Raw genomic sequence first — 19,212 nt, 5'->3', positions numbered from 1 at the left:
CCATTTTGTTTACCAACACATATACATATAATTTTACCATTTATTAAAGACAAAAGCAAATTTGCATAGTAATGAAATGGATGTGCTTATTTATTTTTATATAAAGAATTAAATTTCAGAAGAATTTGATACTACAGGATGTAGAGCATCTTCAATGCTTTTCCGAGTTGATGGATATTTTGATTTTTTAATCATCAATGCCGAGAATGCTACTTTGCATAAATACGTAGTACAAAATGGCAAAAGTATGTTTAGGGCCATTTCAGAAATTGTTGGAAATTCTGTCCTAATCCCAAGCCAAAATTCATTTAATGACTTTTTATGTACAGTAAAAACACTGAAATTCATAACATACAATAGTCTGAGGTGTTTCTGGCAGCGTTCTTTGCCATTGCATGACATAATGGCACATGCAATGCAAAGTGCTCATGTTGTATGTTCAGAACCAAGGCTGTAGTGAAGTTGCATGATTTAACATGGGCAAGCACTTCCAGAAACACCCCAGGTTGATTACACGTTTGATTTTGAATTAATTTTTGGTTGTTGTGTGTTCAGAAAATTTTTACTGTTGCCAAATTTTTTGTGACCTTCAAATTTAGTTATGTGACCTTATATGGGGTTACGACCCACAGTTTAAGAAATGCTGATCCTTTACTCCTTTCATTTTGGGCTTTAGTTTCTCATATTTCTTTTACCTAGTAAAAGGATCCAACTCTGAAAGGATCCAATCAGGTCCTTAGATCTCACCATACCAAAATAATTCCTCACCAGTATATTAATATATTATGTACATGATTTTGTTGCTATTGACCAATAACTACCTGAGTGAAATATTGGTTTTGTTTGAGCTGGACCTTAGGATCATATATTTGGAGATGAAAATGACCTTGGAGACCCCCCCTACCCCTTATTTTAGAGATAAGGAAATATAGGCACAGAGAAAAGTTAAGTGATTTGCTTAGGGTCACAGAGCTATTAAATGTCTTGAGACAGAATTTGAATTTGGGTCTTCTTGACTTCAAATCCATTGTTGTATCTACTACTACACTGTATCAAAAAGCCCTGAAAATCAAAGTCGGTATCATTTTTTATTTTCTATATGCCAAGCATCATAGAATACAATACGATGTGCCAGACATATCAATTATCCTTCTGTTGCTAGAGTTGGAGTGAAGGTTGGGATGGAGATCTGGGTGAATGGTTTCCTAGGTGCATTAGGTTAGGTTTATCAAAACCATGAAAATTACCCTGGAGAGTTCCCAGTGACAGTAAGCATAGGCCACTTTGTTCATTCTGATCAATGATCTTTGATGCAGAGCTATCTATCTATGAGCATTCAAATCCAAAATTAACTTCTCTTTTCTAAATCCCTAGATTCTTAACACATGCTTATTAAATTGAATTACAATATGTCTCTTTTTTTCCCCAGTTGTACAAAGGTAGCTGCTGTGATTCATGGATCTGAGGCATGATACATGGAGCCAGAAAAGAAAGCTTTTACTTGAATTATAGTAAAGAATATATACTTTGTTCTATGAATATTAGCCACTAATTTTTCCCAACCATGTGTAATTTCTACAAGTAAAGTCTTCATATGGATGAAATTAGCAAAATATCCAGACAATTTATATCAGATATTTGTACAAGTTACATTGTTTACAAACTGGCCAAGAGCCAGATTGGTTTTTCCCTGAATCTCAAACCTGATTTCTTAAGGACAGCCATTTCTGAGGACTCTTCCAGAAATGATTCCCTCTGATTGCTTTCTAACATTTTTATACCTTCCCTGATCATTGCTTTGGCACAGTTATCTTAAGCAAGACTTACAAGTAAAATCCAAACCCAGCATATTCTCTTTAACCTACAGAAGTTGCAGTGACCACCTTCTCCACATTACTGGGCAAAGATACAAGGGTTTATCTAAAGCAAATGCTCCAAGTTCCTGAGTAGACACAGATTCCTATAAAAAAACAAAGAGGAAATTAGTTAGGAAGGTTAGTATTGTTATTATTGTGAACATTTATTTTTCGTTAGGCCTGTGGTTTGATTTTCATTAGGTTTTCAATGATGGACATATGAGTCAATACTTATTTTCATGGTGATGACAGATCATTTGTATGTTTTCTGATAGGAAAATCATCATGATTACCAATGGTATCTGGTGAATAATTCTCTAATTGATGGCTAAATATTTGAATGTGTTTGCCATCCGTTTAAGACTACCAGAGGGTTTGGGAGGCTATTTTATAGTGCCTTTTTTGATCAAGGAGATCCCAGGGACTTCTGAGTTCCTGCTTGGATATAGGAAAGTGAGTATCTCTTTGTAGTTAGAGAATCCTTCTGACTGTCTCGTTTTGATCCCTCTTCTTTTGAATAATTTAGACAATGGGCTACGTATCTTAAGACACTTTACCCCTCTAGGCCTCAATTTTCTTATCTGTAAAAAGAGGAGATTTTAGACTGGTAGAATTTTAAAGCTAGAAGTGACCTCAAAGATAATTTAATTGAGGAGTTCTTAACCAGTTCATGAACTTTTTGTGTCGATGTCTATCTAGATCTATCTATCTATCTATCTATCTATCTATCTATCTATCTTTATATCAATCTCTAGTTATATCTTTATACCCCCATAGAGAGATGTAGGTATAGCTAGAGACCAATAGAGGTATGTGGGTATGCGTGTACCTTGTGTACATGTTGCATATGTATGTGTATATCTATATATCTTGATATAGAGATAGATCTATATGTCTATAGCTATATCTGTATAGTTATAATACATAGAGAGTAGTAGATTTACCTAGATAGATACAAAGGTGTATACATAGATATATCTATATTGATAGATTCATCTATAGCTGTATAGCTCTATCTGTAGATATATCTCTATATAGATATAAAAGTATTTATAGATATATCTATGCAGAAAGATATATCTATATCTGCCTATCTACATCTACATGTTATTTGGCTATCTAGCTCTGTCTCTATCTGGTTCGGGGTTTTGATGGCTCAGAATGAGTGTAAATAGCAGTTGCTCCTGTTCTGGCCAGGAACTCCGAGGGCCTTCCCATCCCAGATTTATCCTTTTCTGAAGACAAACTAGGCCATCTTTTACTTCAGTTCTTACCTAGCTTTTAATTACTGAGTGGGTGTTACCTCAGATAAACTGAGACCTGGGAAAGACCTTAGCTTAAAAAGGCCAAAGTCTCCCACTGCATCCAGGGCCACTGCCAGTCTTCTTGACCTATGTCTTGCCACTGGACTCAGATGAGTCTGGAGGAGACAGTGAGGCTGATGACTTTGCCCAGCTCTGCCTCACTTAAAGCCCATTCACCCGCAAGTCGAGACATCACCCTCCTGATACCATTGGTCCTCTTTGATAATGGAGGATTAACAACAATCAGACCCTGTCTCTATCTAAATTGAGATAAATAAATCTATAGATATAGATAACTGGATTGCAATATAATTGGTTGCCTTTGTAATCCTAGGTATTTTACTTTATGCATTTAGAAGCATTATAGTGAGGAGTTCATAGACTTCACTAGACTTCTAAACCACAAAACAAGGTTAAGAATACCTGATTCTAATTCAGTTCTCTCATTTTACAAATGGAGAAACTGAGTTTCAGAGAAGTGACTTGACCAAGGTCATATAGTGTGTAAGCAAATGGCAAAGCTATGTGTCTTCTGAGGCTTGGCCTAGCGATTCTCCATAGCTGATTTTCCCATGCCTTGGACTAAATGAATTCTATGGTTCCTTTCAGCTGTCTTGTAAATGCTTGTTGATGATTTTGAATTTTCATGGAGGGCCCACCTTTCAGTGTGCACTGGAATCTGCATTGCTTTTAAATGTCCCTTGCATAATAGTTTGATTCTTTGAGTGGCAGCAAAGCAAGGCAGCTGGGTGGTACAGTGGTTAGATGCCTGGATCTGGTCAGGAAGACTCATCTTCCTGAGTTCAAATCTGGCCTCAGACACTTCCTAGCTGCATGACCCTAGGCAAGTCACTTAACCCTGTTTGCCTCAGTTTCCTCATCTGTAAAAATGATCTGGAGAAGGAAATGGTAAACCACTCCAGTATCTCTGCCAAGAAAACCCTAAATGGGGTCACCAAGAGTGGGCCATGATTGAAAAGAGTAAACAACAACCTATCCCAGGGCCTTGCTTGTTTGTATCAGACACAGTATTCCTTGAACAAATTAAGAAAGGCCAAAATAGAAGAAAATGGTTGAAGAGTATTTAAGAAATCCCAATTATTTTCTAATCAGCGGGACCTGATGATACACATCACAGGGAACTAATTGTAGCACCATGAGCTCACATTTCTGAGAATTTGTGAATCTCTATTTACAAAGTTTCTTATAATGTAAATTTTTTTATGAATTTTGGAAAATATGACTGCCCACAATTACATCCCATTATTGTTCTCCACTCACTCAGCCACAATGATATTCTAGAGTAACTGTTAAAAATGAGACCTAATGGTGTATTCGATCCAATTCTCAGCTTTGAGAAAGTGGTTCTAACTGCATCTGTTTCTATGAATGTGTTCCCTTTCCCAGCTTATGTGTTAAAACCAAGAGGTTTCATTTCTACTTCTGCCAAGGAGTTTGTTGAGTTTTGGTCTTGAATTTAAACAGCAGATGTTTGGGCTAAAGAGAATATTTTGGAAATGAACTGGATCTAAGTGTGTTGGCCTTGCCATGGGTGTGCCCTAATTAATAGCCTAAAAAGGCCCATATGTGAAACCTTTCATGGACCTGAGACTTCTTTGTGACCTAAATACATTAAAATCTAAGGGCTTTACCATATAAATTCATTCGCCTTTACCTCCATATATTTCATCACATCCATGTTCTCTGGCTAATTACCAAAGGCACTTGTACCACTCCCCTCTAACAGCCTTGTCATCTTTCCCTCCTTGATCTAGCAGTAAAGTTGAAATGCCGAATTTATGACATCGCAATCATTTTCATGGCAACAGACTGTGGCATCATAAAAACAAGATTATGATGACTTCACTGCAGGATCAAGCAGAAGGAGAAGCTGGGTTCTGTGTGGGGAAAGCTCTTTTTCAGACACAAATAGCTTTGATAACAGCAGGAGAAAACATAGAAAATTACTGCCAATGTAAAATAACTTGTCATATAAATGCTTCTGTCAACTGTGCTCGTGTTGTAAGAGGCTCTGAAGGATTTGTGTCAGGTCTTGGATGTGTCTGATCATGTCTGTCTAGCTATTGGAACTTACAGGATGTTGGAAGCTCTGCAAGATTGATTTACTGTAAAACTTTCCATTACTTCCTGGCTTGACCAACATTTGAAAAAGTGAACAAAAGCATTTTGTCATATTTCTGGAATCTGGAAATTATGCTGCATTTGAAAGTTGGAATGGTAATAATGTTTATTGATTTCTTTTGTATAACTTAGAAAGTTTTATATTTGTTTCAAGTTGGAGAAAAACTTGGAACTAAATTTTATTAAACTTTGAAACTTTGTCAGAATAGATCACATAAACCACACTTTATTGATTGCAAAAATCTGGTCCTTCCTGTCCTCACCCTCTTCTTCTCTCCACATCTCTCTCTCCTCCCTCTTTCCCTCTTCCACTTTCCCCCACTCTCCATTTCTTTCCATCTTAGTCTCTTGCTTTCTCTCTCTCTTTGTATCTTTACTCCCCTCTCCCTTTTACTCTCATTCTCTCTTCTCCCTCTCTTAAGTATAGTTAGAAACCAATAGGTTTCCAACATGTACAAAAGTATTTATTGTAGCTCTTTTTATAGGAAAGAATTGGAAACGAGGGAGTGCTCATGATTTGAGGAGTAGCTAAACAAATCATAGTATATGAATGTAATAGAATATTGTTGTGCTATATGAAATGACAAAATTGACTTTTTTTAGAAGAGAGAAACCCAGAAAGATTTATGTGAACCGATGCATAGTAAAATGAACAGAGCCATGAGGACAATTTATCCAATAACAACAAAATTATAGAGAAAAAACAAACATTATAACAACCAGAAACCAGCAGAACAATTTATACAATTTGTAAAATAACAACATCATAAAGAAAAAACATTAAAAGTTTTGAAAACTTGGGTGAATGGAAAGACCAACCACAATTCCAAAGGACTGATGATGAAGAATGCTACCCTGATGGAAGAATGTACCTGCTGACATAAAGATGATGGATCCAAGTTACAGAATATGACATACATTTTCAGATACAGCTGATGTAGAATTCATTTCACTTCACTGTGCATATTTGTTGAAAAGGCTTTGTTTTTCCTTTATTATTCTCCTTTTTTCCAATTAGGGATAGGGTGAGAGAGGCAGGAAGGATAGGAATAGGGCAGCAAGAAAGAGAAGAAAAAAGAAAAGGAAAAGAAAGAAAAGAGGATCACTGAAACATCTTTTAAAAACACAGAAGAAAATAAGAGAAAGGACAGAAGTAATCAAAGAAAGGTAGGATAGTTCTGAAAGTTACATCTTTAATTTATTACATATTTAACAGAAAAGCAAACTGTATGTAACAGAGATCTGCAGTTTCATGTACAACAGTGATTCTATTTATTAAAAAATTCCCATTTTATTTGATGTTTGTTAAATTAACAATAAAAAAGTAACTAAAGCATCTCATAATTTGGATAAATATAAAAAACATTATGCAGCCTTATATTCTGCCTAGCCCATCATGATGATGCAGGGCATTCTGTAGAGTCAAGAAAACCAAACAAAACACTTTTGCCGGTTAGTCTACCAGCTATATACTTGCTGCCCAAACGTCAGCTAACTTATGCAACTTCTAAGAAATTGATTGCACCTGAGGTATGGTGTGGCATGTTGTAGAGAACATTACTAAATATCCATTACCAGCCCTGTGGCACTTAGACCACAGAACTTGGCTACAACCTCATTCTTAATATCCCCATCTTGCTTTTGTCTACAGGTTGTCCTGCAAAAATAGGTGTTATGCGTCTTAAGCTTAGAATGATCCCAGGTTGATAATGAATGCTAAAGACAACAACAACAAACAACAAAAAGAGTTGGTAAGCTGTGTTCAGAGCAAAAGATAGATCACAGCAAGGATAGGACCACTGTATGGGTGGATGAGAGAAGGATAGACAATGGGGAGAAAGAGATCTTATCAAATCATTTTGTTTGTTTCTATTTACCATGTCAAACATGGTCAGCAGGGATAGACATGCACATGTAAAGATGGCCAGGTGTGCATGTCTGCATTTGTATCAATGTCCTTGAGGTAGAAGTAGATTAAAGACAGTAGATCTGGATGAACCACATGAGAAGGTATTGAAATAACTTCTAAGTAGCAAGCCATCAGTGATCTAGGTTAAATAGGAGAGATATGACAGGGTGAGAGAAGGGCCAATGTCCTGATATTGAAAAAAAAATAGGTGGATTATGTGAGCTACATACTAGTGAATTTCACATATCTTCCTTGAAAAAATTTTAGGTCTTGTATTGAAAGAATTGTTTGTTTTTTTTTAATAGAAGTTGTAATCCCTGAGATTTTATATAAATTCATCAGGATTGGTTCATACCAAATTAACTCGATTTCCTTGTGTGATGGAGTCAGGAGACTGGAAGGAGAGGAGTAGAACATAGATATTCATTTGGATTTCAATGAAGTATTTGAAAAAATCTCATGATATACTTGTGGGTGAGATGAAGAGTTGTAGTCTAGATAATTGTGGAGGATGGTATCATCACTGGTTCAATAATGGATTTCAAAGGTAGCCATTAATGAGTTCAATCAACTAGAGCCCTTTTCTTTGGAGTAGAATGGAGTAGAATGCCCCAATCGTTTGTTGGCCCCGTGCTGTTCAATATGTTTATGGATACCTTCTTATCATTCTTATGGATGACATGAAGCTGGAGGAGGTAAGTGACACATTGTATGGCAGGATCCCCCCCCCCCAAAAAAAGAATCTTGCCAGGCACATTGAACCAAATTTAATGAGATGAAATCTAATAAATATAAAAGTTTTGCTCATGGGTTCAAAATACCAACTTTAGAGGTGTAAGATGGGAGAATTTAGTCTAGATAAGAGTTATTTGATTCATATGAAAAAAGATCTGGGTCTTTTAGTAGACTACAAGATCAATGAACCAACAGTATGGCACAGCAGCCAAAGAAACTAATGGTTCTTTTTCTTAGGCTGAGTTAAAATAGGATGAGTGTCCAGTACAAAAAAGGTGATAGTCCTGCTGTAGTGTACTGTGGTCAGAACGTATTTGTGTTTATTTCTGGACACCATATTTTGGGAAGAACAGTGACTAAATGTAATATGCCCAGAGGAGAGTAAGCACAGTGGTGAGTAGAATGGAGAGTAAACCTTTTGAAGATTAGTAGAAGGCAGTGGGGATGTTTTGCTTGGATAAGAGAAGACTTAGCTCTCTTCAAATATTTGAAGGGTTATTATAAAGAAAAAAGGCCCGCCTTGTTCTGCTTGGTGGTATGATAGACAGCTAGAAGCATCTGGGTGGAAGCTATAAAAAAGATGATTTTATTTGCAGTAAAGGTAAAATTTACATCTCCAATAAGTAATAATAATAAACTAACATTTAAACAAGACCTGTTATGTGTCAGGTACTATGTTAAGTTCTTTACAAATATTCTCTCATTTGATCCTTACGACCACCTGGGAAGTAGGTGCTATTATTAATATCCTCTTTGTTATAGTTGACAAAGCTGAAACAGAGGTTAAGTGACTAAGCTGGTTAAATGTTAAATGAGTTTCTGAAACTGGATTTGAATTCAGGTCTTCCTGACTCCAGGCCTAGCGCTTTATCCACTGAACTACCTAGCTCTGTAACCAACAAGTGTTGACTATCCAGACTTTGTTTGAAATTTTGAGGGAGAGCCTATTACCTCCAAGGTGCCCCCCTTTTTACTTTTGGGTGGCTCTAATAATTAGGAAGGAAACTGATTATATTTAACCTAAATTCTGCTTTTCTTCCTGTCTTCAATATTTCCATCAGCCCATAACCATTCATTTATTCTTCTGTCTCTGACATCTTGCTGTTATCTTTGACATTTCCTTCTCTTTCACTTCCCTATAATAAGTCAATCAATTAACAAGTGTTTATGAAGTGTTCCTTATGTGCCAGGCACTGTGCTAAGTGCTGGGCATACAAAGGAAGGCAAAAACACTGTTCCTGCCCTCAAAGTGCTCACATTCTCAAAGTCACGTGGAACCACGTACATGCAAGATATACGTAGAGTATTTGGAAGGTAATTTTGAAGGCAATGCTCTATCAGTGGAGGGTGGGGCATAAGCAACGATGGGAAAAAGCCTCACTAATTTCTGTCAATTCTACCTCTCTCACACCATTGCTCCCCTCTCTAGTTCTCCTGCAACCAATGTGGTATTGACTGTCATTACCATCTACCTTTTTAAGAGGTCTGACTATATCTATTCTCTTCCCCTTTCCCTCCATCTTTCATCCCTCTTCCAGACTTTTCTTCCTTACAAATAGATCATATCATCTGTATCCTTAAAAGTCTTTAGTAGTTTACTTTTTCTCAGTGAGTAAAGTTCAAAATCATTTTCACGGCACTCGTGGCACCAGGGCCTCAAGAGTTTCCATCCTTATGTCACGTAATTCCAAACATGCATTCCATGTTTCAGTTTATTTCTTGAATTCTCCCTGTAAATTCTGGCTTAAGCACCTTTGTTCATGCTGTTTCTGTCCTCCAAAATAGCAGTATTTGTCTTTTTGCCTAATTAATTCCTACCCATTGTTTACAGTCCAACTCAAATGCCATCTCTTCCATGAAAACTTCTTTGACATCCCCTGTGAATAATAACGAGATCCTATGTAGAAATTTATTTTCACATTTTTCTGATGCATTTATTCTATATTTTATATTATAGTTATCTGTGATTTGTTCCCCCCCTACCCCCATTTAGATTGTATAGGCTTCATGAAGGCAGAGATGATGTCTTGGCTATACATAGATTAAGCACTTAATAGATGTTTGTCAGACTTAATTAATTGTTATATTTTATTTTTGCACTGGTCAGATCTCATCTCCTCCATCTGGAGGATTGCATTCAATGTTGGAACATTACATTTAAGGAGGGATATTGACAGACTGGCATTCATTAAGAGGAAGACAAACAAGATGCTAACAGTGCTTGAAACTGTGTCATATGAGAATCATTTACAGGAATTGGGAACGTTTAACAAGAAGAAGGGAAGATGTAGATTGGGGCCCAGTGTGTGTTTTCAAATATTTCAAGAACAGTCATTTGGGAGACATTTTACACTTCTACTTAGTTTTAGAGTTGAGGACTGGGACCAATGGATGGCAGTTTCAGGAAGGCAAGGCTCAATGTAAGGAAAAATTCTCCATCATGCAACACATCTTCTCTGTCTCCAAGTCAGATTGATTATACCACCAAAATATCTCTTTCCTCCTTTCTATTCTCAAAATACTCCTCTCCACGTGCTCTGTGTTCAAGTCAAACTAATTGACTTGTCATCCATCAGATTCATGCCTTCTTCCATACTATTTTGTATGCTTCCTATTTTTATTTGTTGAAATTCTGTTCATGCTTCAAAACTACCTCCTTGATCCCAAACTCCTTCCTGATACCAAAACTCACCTTCTTAAACACTGATCTTCTCCTGCTGATGATACCAAAATTCACCTTTTTAAACACCAATGTTCTCCTGGTGATGCTGTTTTGTTTGTAAATAATAGAATGCTACAATTTTGCAAGAATTGAGGTAGCAAGGCCCTGGAAAAATAAATGGTGGCTGAAAGAAGGCTGTATCATATTTCCCACAATGCAAGAAGTGGCAAAAGGTATATTATTCAGGAAATGTATAATTGGAAAGGGAAGTGTTTTGGTAAAAGTGAAAGATAAGAAATGGATAGTCCAATGCACTGGGGCCCATAAAATAGAAAAAGACCTAGAGGAAGATTTCTAGTATCTTAAGTAGAGCATTAGTAGGACATCTATGGAAGAACTGAACAAGAATTACATAGAATGCAAACATGCAGTTGAGTTGTGATCTGTGCCAAAGGAGAGAATATCTACATTGATGAGAGCATAGAAGCAATGGGGTATTAAAGTATATAAATTCTTAATCAAACTAGTTAGTGTCCTCTTCATTACATGGTATATCAGTAAGGCAAGATTCATGACCTCAAGGATGATCATGAACATGTCAGTATGGTTTGGAATTGCAAAGTATGAAAAACTCTCTAGGTAGAAGGCAGAGGAAGTATAACATTTATTTAGACTCCAGAGGATAAAATCCCAAGATGAGTAATTCCAGTTCGATATAGCAATAATTATATTCTAAAACCAGTAAGCCCACCTCAATGTAGCAACAAGGAAATTATAACACAGTGTTATAGCAAGGAACCAAGTCATCCTGTAACCTTCCCCCCCGTTAGGGCCTTCCCTGTAAACACTCATGAATCCTGTCTGCTTGCTTGTGTTCTCTCCCTCCCTTAGTTCTCTGGTCTCTGAAGTTCCTGTTCCTTCACCTTGGGTTGAATTCCAACTTCTGTAGCTCTCTGCAGATTCTGCTGCTCTCAGTTCTGGGCTCTCTTAATATACAGTCTTAGCCAGCATCTGATTGGCTAGAACTCACGTCTCTGATTGGCTGAATTTGTGATTGACTAGAACTCAGTACACATGCCATTGGCTCTGGTCTTAGCAACTCCCCTTAGGGTCCTGAGGGCTTCACGCCCAAATCTGCTTAGTACCTAGTAAGGAGAGCCCTAGTTATAAACAGGCCTAGTTATAAACAAAGATATAATCAAGCTTTCCCACCTACTCCCACCTGCGGCCTATTGAATGGGTGGGGAAGATCTTTGATCACATTAATACCACACATGGCAACAATTTTATTGGATAAATATATCCATCCTGACATTTCCAATTGGTTGCCACAAAACATGTTCCTAGACAAAAAACAGTTAGGTTGTAGGCCCTCAGATTTGTCTCTGGAGCTTAATCAAATGTTGTTATAGTAAGGTTTTTTGATGGTAAAGTTTGATGACAATGTATATTAATTTTGTGACTTCAAAACAATGTTTGCTGGGACATTTTTATGAAGGGTGTTATTATTATTAATTATATTAACCTTTATTAACATGCGTTAGACTGGTCTCTGGACAACAGATTCCTTATTCCTACTTTATGACCAATGATGGCTCTAATCAACATGCAGAAATTTTTCTTAAAGTGGCTTCTAAAGCATTTAAAATATCTTTCTTTTACTTGAAGTCTTTAAGAAGACAGCTCTTGAAAATCAATCTTAGCTTCTCAAATATCCTTAATTATGTTTGGAGTCAGTTAAAAATATTTCCTAAAGGATTGAGACATTTGTAGATAGCATAGTAGGAAAAATGTTAGATTTGGAGTTGGGAGTGCCATGAGTTAAAATCCTGCCTTGAGCACTCCTTGCCTGTATGACCATGGTGAGTCCCTTGACTCTGAGTCTCTGTTTCCTTATCTGTAAAATGTAGGTAATAGCACCTCAGTGCCTTCCTCACTGAATTGTTGTGGGGATAAACTGGTGTTTTTCTCCCTGTAAGTGGGAAGTCCTTTACGCAGTGCTTCTGACTTTATTGGACATAGACCTCAGTAATTATAATAATAATTATTATTAGCATAAAGATAGAAACTGAATCTGTTATTTCAGTGGTATCGGGAACTTCCTCGCGAGGATAGAGGCTGGTACCCTCTCTGGAACTGATAATCTTAGAATCTTCCCGAGAAAAAGGTCAGGTGGTCTAATGATAGTAGCCTCCACTATCTTTCTTCTCATTCTCTTAACTCTACAATCTAGCTTCTGACACTATCATTCAACTTCTCCATTCAAAGTTACCAATGAACTCTTAATTGTCAAATTCAATGATGTTTTCCTAATCCTAATTTTTCTCAACTTCTCTATAGCCTTTGAAACTGTTGACTACCCTTTTCTCCTCAATAATCTCTTCTGTACATTTTCAGGATGCTACTCTCTTCTGGTTCTCCTCCTACCTATCTGACCACTTCTTCTTGGTCTTTACTGAATCTTCATCCAGGTCGTGTTCACTAACCATGGGGGTCCCACAGAGGTCTGTCCTGGGCTCTCATCTCTTCTCCCTCTGTATTATTTCACTTGGTGATCTCATCAGCACCCGTGGATTCAATTTTTATCTTTATACTGATGAGTCTCAAAGATACTTATCTAGCCCTAAAATTTCTGCTGAACTCCAGTCTCAAATCCACAACTACCCATCAGACATCTCAAAGTGAAGTGAAGGTCCTATAGACATCTTAGGCTAGGCACGCCCAAAACTGGACTCATTCTACCTCCACCCCTCCTCTCCTAAACCTTCCCCTGTTTCAAACTTCCCTATTACTGTCAAGGGTGGGTGGGGGTGGGTGGGGGCCACTGCCAGTCATCTTGACCTATGTCTTGCCACTGGATTCTGATGACTGGAGGAGAGATTGAGGCTGATGACTTTGAACAGCTCTGTCTCACTTAAATCCAATTCACTTGCAAGTCAAGATATCACCCCCCGATGCCACTGACCTTCTTCAAGAATGAAGGACCAACAATTTCTGTCAAGGGCACCACTAACCCCCAGGCTCACAACCTACATGTCACCATTGGCTCCTTATTATCTCTCATATCCAATCTGTTGCCAAGGCAATTTCACCTTTGCATCATCTCTCAAATGTTGCCCCTTCTCTTTTCTGATACTGCCACCACCCTGGTTCAGGGCTTCATCTCCTTATGCCTGAACTATTGCAATAGACTGCTTGGTGGGTCTTCCAATCAGCACCTACCTCCCAGGATTGTTGTGAGGATGAAATGAGATGATATTTGTAAAGTGCTTGCCAAACCTTAAAGTGCTATGTAAACACTAGCTATCATTATTATTCTGTAACGCAGATTGTTATTACTATCACTCACATTTACATAATACTTTAAGGGTTGTGAAGATTTTTTTTAGTTTCCCTCTAAAATGGTCTTTGTGGAACAAAGAAGATTTATGAATTATGAATTATGAATTATGAAATTCCTTTTCCGGTTACATGTTTTCAACATTCACTTTTATAAGATTTTGAGTTCCAAAATTTTTTCTCCCTCTCCCCCTCCCTTCCCCCCTCCCCAAGATGGCAAGCAATCCAATACAGGCTACACATGTATTATTATATTAAACATATTTTCACATTAATAATGTTGTGAAATAACAATCAGAACAAAAGGGAAAAACCATGAGAAAGAAAAAACGACAATAAAAAAGAGAAATTAGTATGCTTTGCTCTGCATTCAGACTCCATAGTTCTTTCTCTAAATGAGGATAGCATTTTCAATCTTGAGTCTTTTGGAATTATCTTAAATCATTGTATTGCTGAGAAGAGCTAAGTCTATCAAAGTTGGACGAAGAGCTCTTTAGAGAGGAGAATTGTTAAGTGAGTGTTCTAGGGTACATTCTGTTTCATGTGTAGATCTGGAACAAATATTATCTATTATTAGTTTAACCACTTCATCTAACAGATGGAAATTGAGATCCAAAGAGACCCAAATAGATGGTAAGAGGCAGATCTGAGACTGAAACCCAGATCTTCTCACTCCAAGTTTATGGTCTATAATGCATACGAGTAACCAGAGTGAGAACTTGCTTTATGTAATGTTGAATAATATCATAGAGCTAGTAGAGATCTTAGAGACCTTTATCTTAAACTGTGGGGAAAAGAAAGAAAACAGGATTTCCTATGAAATGTTAGTGAAACCCCAGACTAGTTAGTGAAAGAGGTAACTGGAAAGTCAATGTGATTTTGACCAGTATACTTAGATTCCAGATAGGAAAGGGACTTCATCTTTCAAAGAGACTAAAGCAGTGAATTGAGTCAGGACTGGAGGGTGAAAGTAAAGTGGATAAGTCAGAAGAACTCGTCTATGAAATGAGGGGGTTGTACTGTCCCTGAAAGCTCTGATTCCTATGATCCTATGAACTCTAACCCCTAAGATTAGGATGTAGAGGAGAAAATTTGAGACTAGATGAGAGTAAAGACAGAGAGTTCCTATAAACGATTGTTCAGTGCTTTAACCTGGATAAAGCTAACCGAATAATATGAAACTGTGCTTTTGAAAAAACTCAACTAAATATAGTTTTTATCCTGAAATTCCTTTATACTTTAGCAAAGTTTAATTGTGTTTGAAGTGACTATTCAGAGAAAAAAGGTAACACTGAAGAAGAGATAGTAGGAAGAGATTGGGGCCGAGGGTCAAAGTCTTTTACAGAGAAATTTTACCTTTTTTTTATACTTGGAAGATGGCACCCATTAGAGTGAATCTAAAGTCTGCTGAGTTGATGGTATGGGGTGCTATGGCCCATTTTATCACACTTCTGGACTCATGTTAAGTTAATAAGGACAACTCTGAGGACATGTGGTCATTCATAAAGCTTCTTTGTTCCACAAAGACCATTTTAGAGGGAAACTAAAAAGTACAATTTGTGCAATATGAGGATATATAGGAATAGAACTCTGTAATGTGCCCACCTTGATGTGATATCTCCAAAAGCCACAAATGAAGAAAAGAAAAATTATTCTAATATGGAGAGAGGTTGATTTCCTTTGGCAGCCCTATTATTAGGCAGTCATGGATATAACACATGACCCCAAATTGTGCATAAAAGATAATATCTGTGCTTTGAGTCTATGGACTAAATAGTCTGCTTCTGACGGGTTCGTTGCAAATCCACTGGGGGCTCAGCTGCCATTCCATAGGGCCACAGAGTGCAAATTAGCTATTCAGGCTCTATTGGCAAACAGAGAAAGCCATGTGCAATCTGTTATTCGGGCTAAATATCTGTGGCATAAACAGCCACTTTGAAATGATTATAGTTATTTGATCCTGCAATTTAATTGTGTGATAAAACCGTATGTATTTATGATCTATCTGCCTGACTTATGAGAACAAATACCACAAAAGACCTGGTGTGGTATATTTGCCACTATATTTGCCAGTCACTTATAGGACATGCGCACCAAATAGAGATTTTTGAAGGAGGGTAAAAAAAAACCCAACAGAAAAGTGTGTTTTGTTCTATTTAGGCTAATGATACAAAGTGACCAGGAGAGACTAAGGCATATGTTTTGGAGGGGAACACACACACGGGCGCACGCGCGCACACACACACACACACACACTTAAATGAAGAATTCCTTCACCTGTACTAAGAGCTGCACAGGCTAAAAGACAGACACAAAGAAAGAGAGTTAAGTACATCATAATCTAATGGAGCTAGGGAAACCACTAGGCTGTCAATTCACTGAGCTGGAGATGTAGGAACAGAATGGAGCCTTTCAATTCTGCTGCCTTCTCCCTGGGGTTAGAGACCGGTTGCCATGGATATTCCGGATTCCTGCAGCTAATGGGCGGGAGCTCCGTAGCTGCGGTATCCTGGGGACTGGCTAGGGTGAAACATGAAATGGAGGCCTGTGGGTGTAGTGGTAGAGGACCGGGAAACAGGAGGTCAGAGGGTCAGTTTCCAGCAGCGTTAAAGCTGAATTTTATTTCAAGTCACATTCATTTGGCAATCTGTATTTTCCTGAAAATCAGACCTTTTTATCCTTCCCCTACTGTGCAAGAGAATCATCATCTCTTTAAAATGGTTACTATCACAGCACTAAATAGCATACACTATAATTAGATGTGCACCAATGGTTTGGATATCAATTTTTTTTAACATAACTTTTTTTTGGGCAGCATAATTTTAGCCTGGTTCAGAGTTTAAACTGTTTTTGATTTTCAAACATAGTACACCAGAAAGAAAGGTGGAGTATAACTTGTTCTTTCTTTATTTTATTTTTAAGATAGATGGTACCTAGCATTCTGCTGATAACTTACCACAGCCCTGGCCCTCTTTCTCTTACTTCTTTCCTCCTCAGTTTTTAACCAGGTCACAGAAAAGGAAAAAAAAAATCCATCACTGTGATCGTTTGGTTTGAAAGATTTTTCCTCTGTAGCTAGATAATCAAGCCTGATAAAGGTATATTCTGATATGCTTAAGATGTGACGATAGCCCCTGACCTTCCAAATTCTATTTCTCCACAGGCTCCATTGAAATCATGACATATGACTTCCTAGATGATCTCATGAAGTAAAATGTTAAGCAGGAAACGTTGATGTTGTGATTAATTAACTCTAAATTCCTTCTGATCATCACAAAAGGACTTGCTCAAACGTGGAATAAATAAACCTTCTTCAATGAATCTACCTCGCTAAAATAGAAGAATGTTGGTGGTGGGAATAGAGGGATATATTTTGAAGCATGTAGGGTACTGTAGCACAAATTCACTTTTGAATTCCACTTAGTGTTTTGTACAAAATGCTTGAAAGCCTGCCTTCCTCTTGTGTATTATATTAATACCCAACACAGCTCAAATAGAAGAGGAGGATTGCTGTTGGTTTTTTTTGAAAGGGTTGAGTGGATGGGGATGGTATCCATTCTGTAGTAGAGAAGAAGGAGCAACAGAGAGAGTTTTGGGAAATCATGAAGTTTGCAGTAGAGTGCCTTCATGAAATATGGAACATTGAAAATATTTTCAAATCACTCATAGTCAACTGCCTGCTGGCTATCACTTATATGTTAAATATGCAATTTATTGTCTTCTCCCCTAAACCTACTTGTCATCTAAACTTCTTTACAGGGCAGGCACTTTATCCACCATGCTACCTGCTATTATACAGATATTAAATAATTAGCATGCACATCATAACATTACATAAACAGTTACTTTATTCACAATATGTTGCATGGCATACTTGGGTCCTCAGACCCTGGTGTGAGTCAAAAGCAATAGGACTCAGGCTGTGCCAGGATATCAGAAACAAAATTCTAGTATAATAGTGTAAAAAGCTGATACAATTAGTTTACTCTCCCATATCATCATTTGCTAATGTCAAAGCTATTTAAGAAGCCTAGTCTGGGAAACATGGCATTTGTGTAGTGCTTAGTCAAAGACATTTAATCTTTCTGGGTCTCTGTTTCCTTTTTTTGTAAATTTAATTCCTCATGATTATCTGACATCTAAGATTCATTCCAGCTTCAAAATTCAATGATTTTTAGTAAATAGTGGAATGAAATGTGCATATCTAGCTCTCACTTCTAAATCAGTAGGCAACCATGTATAGATAGACTTGTGACAGTATTGGCAGATTCATTAGCAGGTTTTTAGTAAGGATATTAATAAAGTTGGTATATTTTTCAATTCAGAATGACAGTATTCAATACACAGGCATGTCTGATGTTTTTTTCAGCAGGATCAAAGACATGTCCAAGAATCTGTGAGCAAATGACTATCTGTAGTAATCTGGATGTTAAGTGTAGAAAGAATATGTTCCACATAGTTACTGATGTTTTCAGATTAAATATTTCCAGGAAAAATTGCATGTGATGTCCAATTAGAAATGTGAAAGTATAGTACATCAGGATAAATCCAGGTTAAAAAGAAATGTCATTTAGCAAAACTTACAACCATATATGACTTTGTATATAAGTTTCAGAGAGTTGCCTTAGTTGGACAGAGTGTTTAAGGGGCTGACCCAGGATTTCACAGCTAATAAGTGTCAGAGGAGCAGATTCAAAGCCCAGTTTTTTTTTAACTTTAAGTGGAGCACTATATACACTAACATATACTATCTCTCATGGTACTATTATTTATAGACTGGAAGTTTTTAGAAAAACTCAGTTATTTGAACTTTTAAACAACTTTTATCAAACGAGGTAATATTTTTAAAGTGCTTAGCACATTGTCTGGCACGTAGTAGACAATATATAAATACTTATTGCTTTCCTTTCCCCCATATGAGAGCAAATAAACATATCTCAGGGAATATACTGATTCAGTTCTCCTCTTTGGGTCTTTATCTACAAAGCACAGAATAAAATGAAAATTAGTCGGTTTTTTGGTGAGTTTAATCTAATTCAATTAGATAACACAGGCCAGTTTTAATTCAATCAGATAGTTTGGGCCAATCTCTTCTTTGATTTTCTGGATTTCCCATTTGGCATTTAATTGGGGATTTTTAATTTGTTCTTTTTCTAGTTCTTTTTTTAGTTGCATGCCCAATTCATTGATCTGTTCTTTCTCTATTTTATTGATACAAGCATATAAAGATACAAACTTTCCCCTAAGTATTGCTTTGGTGCATCC

Source organism: Trichosurus vulpecula, chromosome 4, assembly GCF_011100635.1.
Source record: "Trichosurus vulpecula isolate mTriVul1 chromosome 4, mTriVul1.pri, whole genome shotgun sequence".
In the NCBI taxonomy this organism is placed as follows: Eukaryota; Metazoa; Chordata; class Mammalia; order Diprotodontia; family Phalangeridae; genus Trichosurus; species Trichosurus vulpecula.
Note: the sequence above shows the minus strand (reverse complement) of the source record.